Source organism: Chiloscyllium plagiosum, chromosome 37 (genome assembly GCF_004010195.1).
Source record: "Chiloscyllium plagiosum isolate BGI_BamShark_2017 chromosome 37, ASM401019v2, whole genome shotgun sequence".
Taxonomy (NCBI): Eukaryota; Metazoa; Chordata; class Chondrichthyes; order Orectolobiformes; family Hemiscylliidae; genus Chiloscyllium; species Chiloscyllium plagiosum.
The window spans coordinates 8,191,351-8,203,318 of record NC_057746.1 but is presented as its reverse complement, the minus strand read 5'-3'; the positions used below and the strand labels follow the sequence as shown (position 1 = coordinate 8,203,318).

The following is an 11,968-nucleotide window of genomic DNA, read 5'->3' as shown; positions in this document are numbered from 1 at the left end:
TGCAAGCCTGTCGATCCCTGAGTTAGCTCAAAGCTCCAATGATAAGGGCATTTTGCTCCCCATTGCCCATAAATCCCTCAGTTAAAGCAAGGGGCTGCCATTCGTCCCTGGAGGAGTTGGCTGACTTGTTCCCAGTCCCAAAGGTGTTGGCCTGGGGCCTGCCTGACCCCGTTTCCAGGGTCCCCTTAGGAAAGGGTTGCTCAGCAGTGGTCGCTGGGAGGGCATCTGAGGTAGATGCTACCCCGAGTGGGTATGGTGGTCTCAGTCACTCCCGTCGGGATTGATACACTGGGTATAGGGCTCGTGAGGTCATGGACATATTTGTGTATTTTTGTTCTTGTAACTTGGATCGTGGTTCGGTATTGTTCTGGACATGGCAGCAGAAGACCACCACTCACCTCATGAACGACTGTGAATTCTTAGACCAGTTCAAATTGTTTTTCTGGGTCATGTCAGCGACACCAGAAGAAATGCATTGCAAAAGCACAACGTTAAACAAAGGTGACTCAGCTTCAAGATTAAAGGCTCGATCATCTGCAAATGTTCTGTAACAGGCCATAAACCATTCCCAGTTATCACCTCCTGACTCCCAGAGTTTGGGATTGCATTCCAGTCCATCACCAATGTTTGCAGGTTGTTGTAAGGCTCGTTCTCACGGCTGGATTGAGAGCTCTTCCTGGCATCACTGTTAAGGAATCTCTCCTTCAAGACCCGTAACTGCAGACAGGCCCTACACCACCCTGGCCCATCTGTCCTTGCTACTTGGTAACTTCTGCTGGGGACAGGATCAAACAGCAAGGAGCAAACAAGTTCTGAGGAGTGGCATTGTCCATCTGTGTTGTCCTCTGGACATATTGAGCAAATGGGGCCAGTTTCTCCTTGTGGTCAGGAGTTTGGTTCATTAACATTACTCTGTTTACCAGGATGGGCGTTGTTTGAGGATGGTCGAGGCCGCTTATACCCATGATGTTGGTTATGAAGCCAATGATCATTACTTTAGAGGAAGGGGAAGGTTTAGAATTGGGAGTTGTGCTGGGACTATCAGGAGATGTTAGAGGCTCAGTGAGTAGACTGGAATAAAATCCCCATTCCTCATCCCTATCGGTGTGATCCCTGTCTTTAAATAGTGTCAGTATGACAGGCATTGGTTCAACATCCCCTGTATAACATAGTTCTTTTGCCTCAACTCCCTTTTTTTTAATGCTCTGCTTCGCACACTTTCCATCAGATTGCCTCCTTCCATTGCCAATTGGATGGACAATGCTCAATTCCTTTTATGGGATGGTCCAGGTGAACATTAATCAATGCAGCCATGCTTCAAATTAACTATGAGGCACTGACACAGATCATCGACAATGTATAAAGATATAAAAACCATTAATTCAAATTCTGTAATTCAGGAAAATTGGAAAGGGTTTAAAAGTATGACAAATATAATTATGTTTTCGAATTGAGAGATGGGACCTGAACAAGTGGCTGAGACATTTCACTGTTAATTAATAAGAACGAATAGATTTTCATACCATAGAAATGATTCAAATCTGCTTAGGTTTGTATACATTAAATTGGATCAGGAGTGTTTTGTTATGCGCATTTTCCATTCTGCTATTAAATTACAATTTTCTTCATATTGAGTATGAGTTTTGATAAGAAATTTCAAGAAAACCTGGAAATTCATTTATTCAAAATCTAATTTTATAATATAACACGTGCACAGTTTCCAACTCTGAAGTCCATTATAATTACCTGGTTCAAGTCTCTCAATTTAAGTCCTAAGTTTGGTCCTTTAGGCGGTTCTGATCAATCATTGCTCATTCCTATTGTTATCGGCTGCGAAATGACTGCAGCTGCTTATCTACTCACAATATTTTTTAAGAATGTGCTCAGGCTCATGGTAATAAATGCTTCTTATGCACAAATAATGATTAATCTAAAGACACAGATATTAACAATAGCAAATTTGCTACAAATTAATGTTGCGCTGAAACTTCAGTTCTCAGTGAGAAAGGGATATTGAACTGGAATAACGCTACGACTGGCACTCCGTACTCACAGATGGAAGGTTTTCTGAGAGAAAGGGTTCTCAGCCAGTAGGTGGTGCGGGTCTGGAAGTTTTGCCTGGTAGGATAGCGAGCGTAGGGTGCGGATACACCCTTCCTTGAAAGTGGTGTCACAGGTAGACAGGGTGGTGAAGGCAGTGTTTGGCACACTTGCTTTCATTGATCAGAGCATTGAGCATAGGAGTTGGGATGCTTTGTTGGTAAGGCCATTTTTAAAACACTGCACACAGTTCGGGACAACCTGCTTTAGCAATGATATTATTAAAGTAGAAGGGATTCTGAAAAGATTTACTAGGAGGTTATCAGATCTGGACGGCTTGAGTTACAAGGAAGGCTGGATACGCTGGGCCTTTTTCCCTGGGTGATGTGGTGCCAACCAAGTGAGTTGCTTTGTCTTGGATTGTGTCAAGCTTCTTGAGTATTGTTGGAGCTGCATCCATCCAAGCAAGTGGGAAAAATTCCATTATACTCCTGGCTTGTGCCTTGGAGATGGTGGATAGACTTTGGGGTGTCAGTAGATGAGTTACTCGCCACAGTGTCCATAGTCTCTGACCTGCTCTTGTAGCCACTGTGTTTATGTGGTGAGTCCAGTTGCGTTCCAGTCAATGGTAACCCCAAGGATGTTGACAGCGGGGGATCCCGTGATGATAATAAAGTTGAATGTCAAGGGCAGTGGTGAGAGTGCCTCTTATTGGTGATGTTCATTGCCTGGCATTTGTGTAGTGTGAAGGTTACTTGCCACTTGTCGACACCAGCCTGGATATTGTCCAGGTCTTGTTGCATTTGAGCACAGACTGCTTCAGTATCTGAGGAGTCGCGAATGGTGCTGAACTCAATGCAATCATCAGTGAACATTCCCACTTCTGAACTTATGATGGAGGGAAGGTCATTGATGATGCAGCTGAAGATTGTTGGGCCTCATGTGGGATTCCTCGGGGTGTCCTGAGGGACTCCTGCAGAGATGTCATGGAGATGAGATGATTGACCCTCCCCAACTACAACCATCTTCGTTCGTGCCAGGTATGGCTCAAACCAGTGGAAAATTTGCCCCCTGATACCCATTGATTTCAGTTTTGCCAGGGCTCCTTGATGCCATACTCGGTCAAATGCGGTCTTGATGTCAAAGGCTGTCACTCTCCCCTCTGGAAGTCAGTTCTTTTGTCCATGTTTGAACGAAGGCTGTAATGAGATCAGGAGCTGAGTGACCCTGGCGAAACCTAAACTGAGCGTCACTGAGCAGGTTATTGCTGAGCAGGTGGTTCTTGATAGCACTGTTGATGATCACTTCCATCACTTTACTGATGAAGCTGTCATCAACAGCGGGAAACCTGATGGAAGTCAGAATACAAGTAAGTTAAATATATACTTTGAGAAAAAATAAGCTATTACAAGACAGTCAACATGGCTTTGCCAATGGAAATTCGTGTCTCGCAATTTTAATTGATTTCATTGTCGAGGTGGGACACGGGCAGTGGATAAGGGTTGAGCTGTAGATGTTGTATTTTCGACAATAAAGACTGATGTAAAATAACTGCATAACTGTCATTTTCCATTACTGTCTCTGCAGATTGGGAAAGAGGTTTGACGAGGTAGAGAGGAGGGTTTACTTAGTGGGGCAATCTGGAACAACAGGACATACTTTAGGATAAGGGGGTGGCAGATTTAAAACAGAGATGAGGAGGAATAACTTCCAAAAGGAACATGAATCTGTGAAATTCACTCACCTAGAGTGCAGTGGATGTCTGGATACTGAGTACATTTAAGGAGGAGATGGATAGATTTTTAAAGGTTAATGAGATGGAGGGTGACAGAGAGCGGGAAGGATAGTAGAGCCGAGACCAAAATGAGATCAGCCAGGATCGTATTGATTAGCAGACCAGGCTCGAGGGGATGAATGGCCTCCTCCTGCCCCGAATGTTTATGTTCTCATGGTGACTTCACAGAAACATCAGATATCACTGCTTCCTCTCTCCACAGATGCTGCCAGACCTGCTGAGTTTATCCAGAATTATCTGTTGCTGTTTATGTGTTAATTTGAGGTGCTATATTTGATCATGATATTGAAGTGAGATGTGAGTTTAATTACGTTTGGAAATGTGTGTCCAATTAACCAACATTTCACCCATATCCCTCTAAATCCTTCCTATTCATGTACACATCCAGATGTATTTTCAATGATGTAATTGGACCAGCCTCCAGACCTTCCTCTGACAGCTCATTCCATACACACACCACACTCTGCATGCATGGAAATACCACCCTTTTGATCACATCTTAACCTTTCCCCTCTCACCTGAAAGCTATGCCATCTAGTTTTGGACTTGTGTACCTTGAGAAATAGATATTGTCTATTTACCCCACCTGTGACCCTCATGATATTATTAACCTTCATTAGACCACCCCTCAGACTCTGACACTCCAGGGAAAATAGCCCCGGCCTATTCAGCCTCTTCCTCTACCTCAAGCCCTCCAAACCTGGCAACAGCTTTGTTAATCTTTTCTGATACCCAAGTATCACAACATCTTTCCGATGGCAGGGAGACCAGAATTGAATGCAGCATTTAAAAATGGCCTAGCCAGTGTTCTTTAAAACCACAACATGACATCTCAAGCCCTGTGCTCAATGCACTGACTAATAAAAACAAGTGTTTCAAATGCCTTCTTCATGGTCCTGTCTACCTGCAACTCCACTTCCATGGAACATTGAACCTGCACTCCAAGGTGCCTTTGTTCAGCAATCACATCTTACCATTAAATGTGTAAGTCCTGCCCTGATTTGTCTCATCAAAATTCAGCACCTCACATTTATCTAAATTAAACTCCACCTGCACTCCTCGGCACATTGGCCCATCTGAGCAAGATCCCATTGTTTTCTAAGGTAACCATTTTCACTGTCCAGATAATCAACAGTTGTAGTGTCATCTGAAAACTTACTAAACATACCTCCTATGATCACATCTAAGTCCTTTATATAAATGTTGGACATCAGTGGACTCAGCACCAATCCTTGCAGCTCACCTGTGGTCAAAGGCCTTCAGTCTGAACAGCAACCAGCAACCACTACCTTCTGTCTCCTAATTTGAAGCCAATTTTGCATCTAAATGGCCAGCTTTCGCTGAACACCATGTGACCAAAACTTCGTAACTGTGTTAATTTGACTTCTGAAAGGTTCAATGGATGCATAATTTAAATTTAATAAATCAAACATTATGTGTTGAAATGTGATTTATGATTGTAGCATGTTTAGATAAAATCTGAATGCTCCTGTTTAAAATGGTGAGAAATTATGAATCATTGCCATCCTTTGGAAATGAGAGGGTCCTGTACACAACGGCCAGTAAGGTAACGTGATGGTGCAGCCACCTCGGAGGACAAATGATACGTTCCCAATTATTGCCAGGTGATTGGAGTAGGACTGTGAGGAAGACTTATCCAGGGTTTGAGTGTGATAATGGATACCAGGAAACAGGTTTACACACACACACACCCAAAGGCCAGAGATGTTGGTAAATGTGGGGATGCTTGGTATTCTCGATGTTCATTGTTTCCTAGTATGCAGGCACAATGCCAAAATATGTCGATGTGAAAAGGGAAGCTGAGAGCTTTTAGCCGGATAGTGTTGAATGTCAGAAAGATATTGGAATTTTGGTTATGTAGATGGATGGATGTAGATGAAGTCCAATATGGAGAAACGTGAGGTGAAAGATTTCGGCAGAAGAGTCAATAGACAATTGTCTCCAAATTAAAAAGGGGTTAACAGGAATAGAGTGCACATGGACTTATGGAATCCACGTTGGTGGGACATGCTGAGAGAACATCTCATAAAGAACACTGTCTCCTGCTCCTTGTACACAGTGACAGAAACTGCGAGAGCAACGAGGTGTTGCTGTGCTATTATACTGTGCCAATTCAGGTTCAGCTTGAGCATTGGTTCCTGTTCTGGAAACCACACAGTCAGAAGGATTGTGGACGCAATTGAGACAAGGTCAAACGGATTAACAAAAAAGCTCCTGGAGATGAGCATACTCGGTTCGCATCATCGCTTGGAGGAGTTGGAGCTGGTTTCCTGAGGAAGAGTCGGCTGAGGAATTGCAAAACCTGTGCCCACACCTCCCCACTCACCTCCATCCAAGACCCCAAAGGAGCCTTCCACATCCATCAAAGTTTCACCGGCACTTCCACAAATGCCATTTATTATATCCATTGCTCCCGATGTGGTCTCGTCTACATTGGGGAGACTGGATGCCTCTTCGCAGAGTGCTTTAGGGAACATCTCCGGGACAATCAACCCCACCGACACGTGGCTGAACACTTCAACTCGCCCACCCACTCTGCCAAGGACATGCAGGTCCTGGGGCTCCTCCATCACCATTCCCTCACCACCCAACACTTGAAGGAAAACACCTCATCTTCCACCTTGGGACCCTTCAGACCCTTCATTTCTCCTACCCGCCACTTTACCCCAGTTCCAACCTCCCAGCTCAACACCATCATGACCTGTCCCACCTGACAATCTTCCTTCCCACCTATCCGCTCCGTCCTAACAGCTCTACCCGCTCATTGGCCCACTTATTGCACTCTCAACTACCTTCAACCTAGCTCCACGTTTCCTTTGTCTCTCCACGACCGAAGCTCCAAGCCTCACTCCTGATGAAGAGCTTTTGCCCGAAATGTCAATCTTCCTGCTCATTGAATGCTGCCTGAGCTGCTGTGCTTTTCCAGCACCACTCTAATATTGATGATAACACCAGTATCACTTCTCGGCCTTTTGGTTAAGATCATGTGCAGTGTCTGTTGTCAGTTTTAATATCTGATATGTCCCTGAATTAGGAGTAAATATTAATCTGATTTTTGCAGGAATGTGTTTGATCTTTGAGCTTGCTCCATTTACTTCGCACATCATCCTGGTATTGCAGCATTTCTGGGAATGGTGCATCCCACATTACAGAATCCGAAAATAAGCTTTGTTAGTTCACTTTTGTGTGTGTTAGTTTTATTTCTCGTCTACCGAGTCTGTGTGTAAGAAAGCGTACAGACAGCCTTTTCGTTAAGTCAGACTCCCTTTCGTGCAAATCAACTCCTTCTAGGTTGCTATTCACCTGACATTTTCTGCATGTTCAGCCCTCACTCTCAATGTTATCACTTCATCCTTGGTGCACTTGCGCCACTTCCCACCAACAGAAGTAAAACACAGTTGCCCACCAGCTCCATCGAATAGCAAACGGTATCTCAGAAAACAAAATGGAGAAGATGAAGCTATTTCAGTATTCAACAGTTTGGACTTTAATGATGAGGATGACTCGGGTGTGTTGTAGGAGAGATTTTGAGAACACTGTGAAGTAGGAAAAGGACTGATTTATAGATGGAACATGGTGTCATAGAAATGTACAGCACAGAAACAGACCCTTCAGTACATCTCGTCCATGCTGACCAGATATTCTAACCTAATCTAGCCCCATTTGCCAGTACTTGGCCTATATCCCTCTAAACCCTTCCTGTTCGTATGCCCATCCAGATGCCTTTGAAATGTTGTAATTGTCCCTGCCTCCACCACTTTTTCTGGCAGCTCATTCCACACACGCACCATCCTCTGCGTGAAAACATTGCCCCTTCGGTCCCTATTAAATTTTTCCCCCTGTAACCCTATACCTATGCCCCCTAGTTCTGGACTACGCACCCCAGGGAAAATACCTTGTCTATTTCCCCTACCCATGCCCCTCATGATTTTATAAACCTCTATAAAATGAGACACTCCAGGGAAAACAGCCCCAGTCTATTCAGCGTCTCCCTGTAGCTGAAACCCTCCAACCCCGGCAACATCCTTGAAAATCTTTAAGAATATTTTTCCTCAGAGTGCAAGAGCAACTGGAATCAATATGTGTGTTTGTGACGGCTTTATTTTCTCAGTTCAAAAGCCTGTGAGTTGAATCAGGTTACATATTCACTGATGTAGGGCACAATTGTGTGTGGTATCACGAATGACCAAGTCAGAGGCATATTACTCCGAGAGCCAATTCTCACATTAACCAGTCCAATTGATACTTGCGGAGTGGGGAAATGAGCCAGAGTCATGTAAAAGCCCTGCATCAAGATGTAGAATTACCTGTCCACAAAAAACATTACTGATCTCAGAACTCTACAAACTTTCCAGCTCCTGAGACATGTCCTGCTCAGGAACTGGCAAAACATCTCTGCCTTTCCTTGGCTTTTTTGCACTTTGATGCCTCAACCAGAACCTAATGTTTCGCAGTGCTCCTGTCTTCCCTGGGGATGTTTGCAGACATAAGCCAGGCAGCTTATCCTTGTTGTTAACGGTGATCAGTCAAGGCACTTGGAACAGTCAGGCACTTGGAACAGCAGCTAATGTAGCAAACACACTGCACGTGCTTCAACCAAATGGTCACGTCTCAAAGCTTGAAGGAACCAGTTCTCAGTCAGGGCAAGGGAGACAAGATTCAGTCAGGAGACCCTGGAACAGCATGTCCAGGGAGTTTGACACTGTTTGGGCCAGTCAGGATTAGAGAATCTGTATCACAACAGTACAGCCAGGTGGCCACACAAATTACGCATTACATTCCCGAAATGCTCTGGTAGATTTTTCGATCCTGAATTCCCGTTCACCAATCCATTCTGACCCTGTCCGTTCCTGTCACTGGGGATCAGTTCGATGAAATTCTCAAGAAGGGGTTCCGGGGACCCCAGCAGTAACAGTGAATTTGGGGAAGTCAGTTCTGGGCACAGGGTACAGCCTGCTTGTAGGCAGAGTGGACAGGAATTGTGGAAGGGATGGGAATGTCACCATATTAGAGGCGGAGGGAGATAAGGACGTGGGTTACTGTGGAAGTGCGAGTCACCATCACTGTCTCGGTTTTTATGTGGGGATAGTGCAGCGAGATGGTTTGCATCGCGATGCTGCAGATCTGGGGCTCGGGGATGTGTATAGTTTTGAGGTAAAAGTTGTAAATGGAGGAGCTGTGTGGTCTTGACACAAAGTTCAAGGAAGAAAGGAGAGTGAGGATGTCATGTTGCTGCTTTATAAGTCTGCAGTTAGGTTTCGCTTAGAGTATTGCGTTTAATTCTGGTCGCCACATTACAGGGAGGATGTGGAGGGTGAAGAAGAGGTTTACCAGGATGCTGCCTGTATTTGAGGGTATGAGCTAAAAGGAGACTCTAGATAAACGCAGATTGTTTTCCTTGGAACAACGGAGGCTGAGGGGAGAATCCGTGAAAATTACGAGATGCATAAATTTGCCAGTCAGAATCTCTTTCCCAGAATTGAAATGTCTAAAACTATGGAGCATACATTGAAGGTGAAAGTGGAAAAGTTCAACTGAGATGTGGGGCAAGGTTTTTTATTCCCCAGAGAGTGGTAAGTGTTTGAAACGTAATGTCAGGGGTCGCGATGGAGGCAGATATGATCGGAGTGTTTCAGGGGCTTTTAGCCCCATAAGCAGATGGATGCGCAAGGAATGGAGGGATATAGAGCAAGTGACCATCAACCAGCTGGAACTGCCGGTTACAAAATAACTGCTGACAGAGGTGAATGTATTTGCAGGAATGGTGGGCAGCAACCTCAATCGAAAACACAGACTAGAAATCAAACCGTGCCATGGTTGTTGTATTGATCAGGAAATCTGTCACTGCCATGGTGGCCAGGGAAATTTCAGAAGAGACTGTATTTTCCCCTGGACAGCATCGCAATTCTCACCAGGGTCGACAGCAGATCAGGAAAATGCAAGCAGAGATACAGCCCAGGAGTCGTCTCAAACTTTTGTTTGGAGTTAAAAAATTCCTTTGACTGTTATCCAAAAATTGAAAGGTTATATTGTTTCCAAGAAACAAATATCTATTCGGAGCTGGAATATGTCTGTGGAAGTGCAATAAGAACTGCAATTCTAAAGGTTTGCAGACGTATTAACCATGCGCTGATTAACACATAAAAAGCCACATGATCTGAGTGCAACTTTCCGAATTAAAAAGCATTCCAGATTAAATGTTAACAATTCAGCGTGTTCAAATAACGATTCCCATCCATCTCCGATTCTAACAGTTGGCCCATTGTTTTAGTCTATCCTCCTAAACCGAACATGCCCTCTCTGAAAAGGGAAGCAGATTTATCAATTCAAGGTCAGCTGACTCTCAGTGACTGGTTATTCAGAACTTTAATCCCATGTGTGTCTCTCCAGTCGTCACCCCTCCTCCTGCAGCATTCACAATATTTTACTTTTCTTTGTGATTTAGACACTAGTTTGCACTCTTAGACATTTGCTCCCGATCAACTACTTTTTTTATTTACTGCCTACTTCAAAAAGTTGTTGATGAAATTTCGTTGAGCTGAAATGTTCACTGTGTGTATCCCCACCTGCCTCATCTGTTGAGTATTCCCAGCATTGTCCTTCAGAGAGTTGGACTTTATTCATCAGCAACATCTCACAACGTCAGTGTATGGAAAGATTTCCAGAATCAGTTGAAGATTTCTCCAGAAACAACCAGTTATCTGTGGAAAGGTGATGTGCTCTCTGTCTGAAATCGTCTGGTATAAGACCATTGGGAGACATTTCACATTAATTCTGTCAGCTCAATGCTGGAATTGATTCAGTTCAGATTCCAATATTGATTAGACCGATTTTTTTTAACGCATGACCGTAATCAATGTCACAGGATCTCAGCATCAATGGCGTTTGTGGGTCAGCATTGATTCCAAGGTCATTCATAATAATTGCATAAAATTTCTTCCTCATATTCTCCCTTTGAAACATCCCCATCTGATGGAACTCTCCTCTAATCCATTTATGGTCAGCTAATGGTAACAGATTCACTTTATTTACCTTGTGCTAACCAATCATAAACTACTGCTATTACTCTGTCAAGTTTTCCCTCAATGCCGATTTCTACACCCTAATCTCATCACTGAAATCTCTCATTCTCCAAACCATCCTGGTAAATCTCCTAGGTCCCCTGTCAGGAACCCTGCCATCCTTCCCAGTGTGTGGGAGATCTCTAGTTTGCACAGACACTGATGCTCTGTGTTCGTGTGGGTGACGTCATCACACAGTGACAATGACACCGCGAAATCACCCCATTATGTGTATTCCCTCAAATTTAAGGGTTTTCTCTGACACTAGAGTTCGGAAAGCTTTCAAATTGCTCCACTTGAAATTTCTCAGGAGTTTTTTTTTTAAAGTGAAATTCTTTCAGAGCTTTTTGAGCTTTCATCTCAAATGTCATTCTTTTTGTGCTGTGCTCTGCTCCATGTGTAATGTTCTATGCCTCTGGGACTGCGATGGCTCCTTACTGTTGGTCTGAATCTGTGTCCATGCATTGCTCTGTCTCACCTCTACAGTTCCTGGTCACCACATTGTCATTGCCTCTCGTCCACTGTCTTTAATAATGAGTGTATTTTAGCTCAGTTAGGAATTTAACTTCTGCTTCTGCCAACTGTGTTTAACTGAGTTTTCCCCCACTGCTCATGTGCTGCTAATTTACAATTTTTATCTTCCCGCAGTTTTTATCTCCAATCACAATTTTTTTCCTTGCACTACAGTGCATTTCTCTTATGTTTCTGAGCTTATACTGATGATAAAATTGCGCACTGTTCTTATTCCCATCTGAAACATGAACTGTGTTTTATTTTCTCCATCGATACCCCCAACTTTCTGAGAATATTCAGCACTTCGGTTGAGATGACAGATTTCCAGCAGCTGCAGAATTTCTCCATGATTTGATTACAGACGTTGCTCACACAACTGATTCTAACATAGACAGAGCAATTCAGAGCCAGATGTATCAGGGTGAACATTGGTGGCAGAACGTGATCCCTGGACTCCCCTGCTGCTCCATTTACACCAAGTCACAGAATCATTGAATGATTACCATATAGAGTGAATCTACTGAGCTCATCGTGTCTG

General features: G+C 43.9%; 1 non-coding gene across 1 annotated transcript; it reads left to right on the top strand.

The window, feature by feature from the left end:
- The first annotated feature begins 6,812 nt into the window (after window positions 1-6,812).
- On the top strand, window positions 6,813-7,001 carry LOC122541671. Its single transcript, XR_006309645.1, has one exon. It is a non-coding gene; the product is annotated as a U2 spliceosomal RNA (small nuclear RNA).
- Window positions 7,002-11,968: the final 4,967 nt, after the last annotated feature.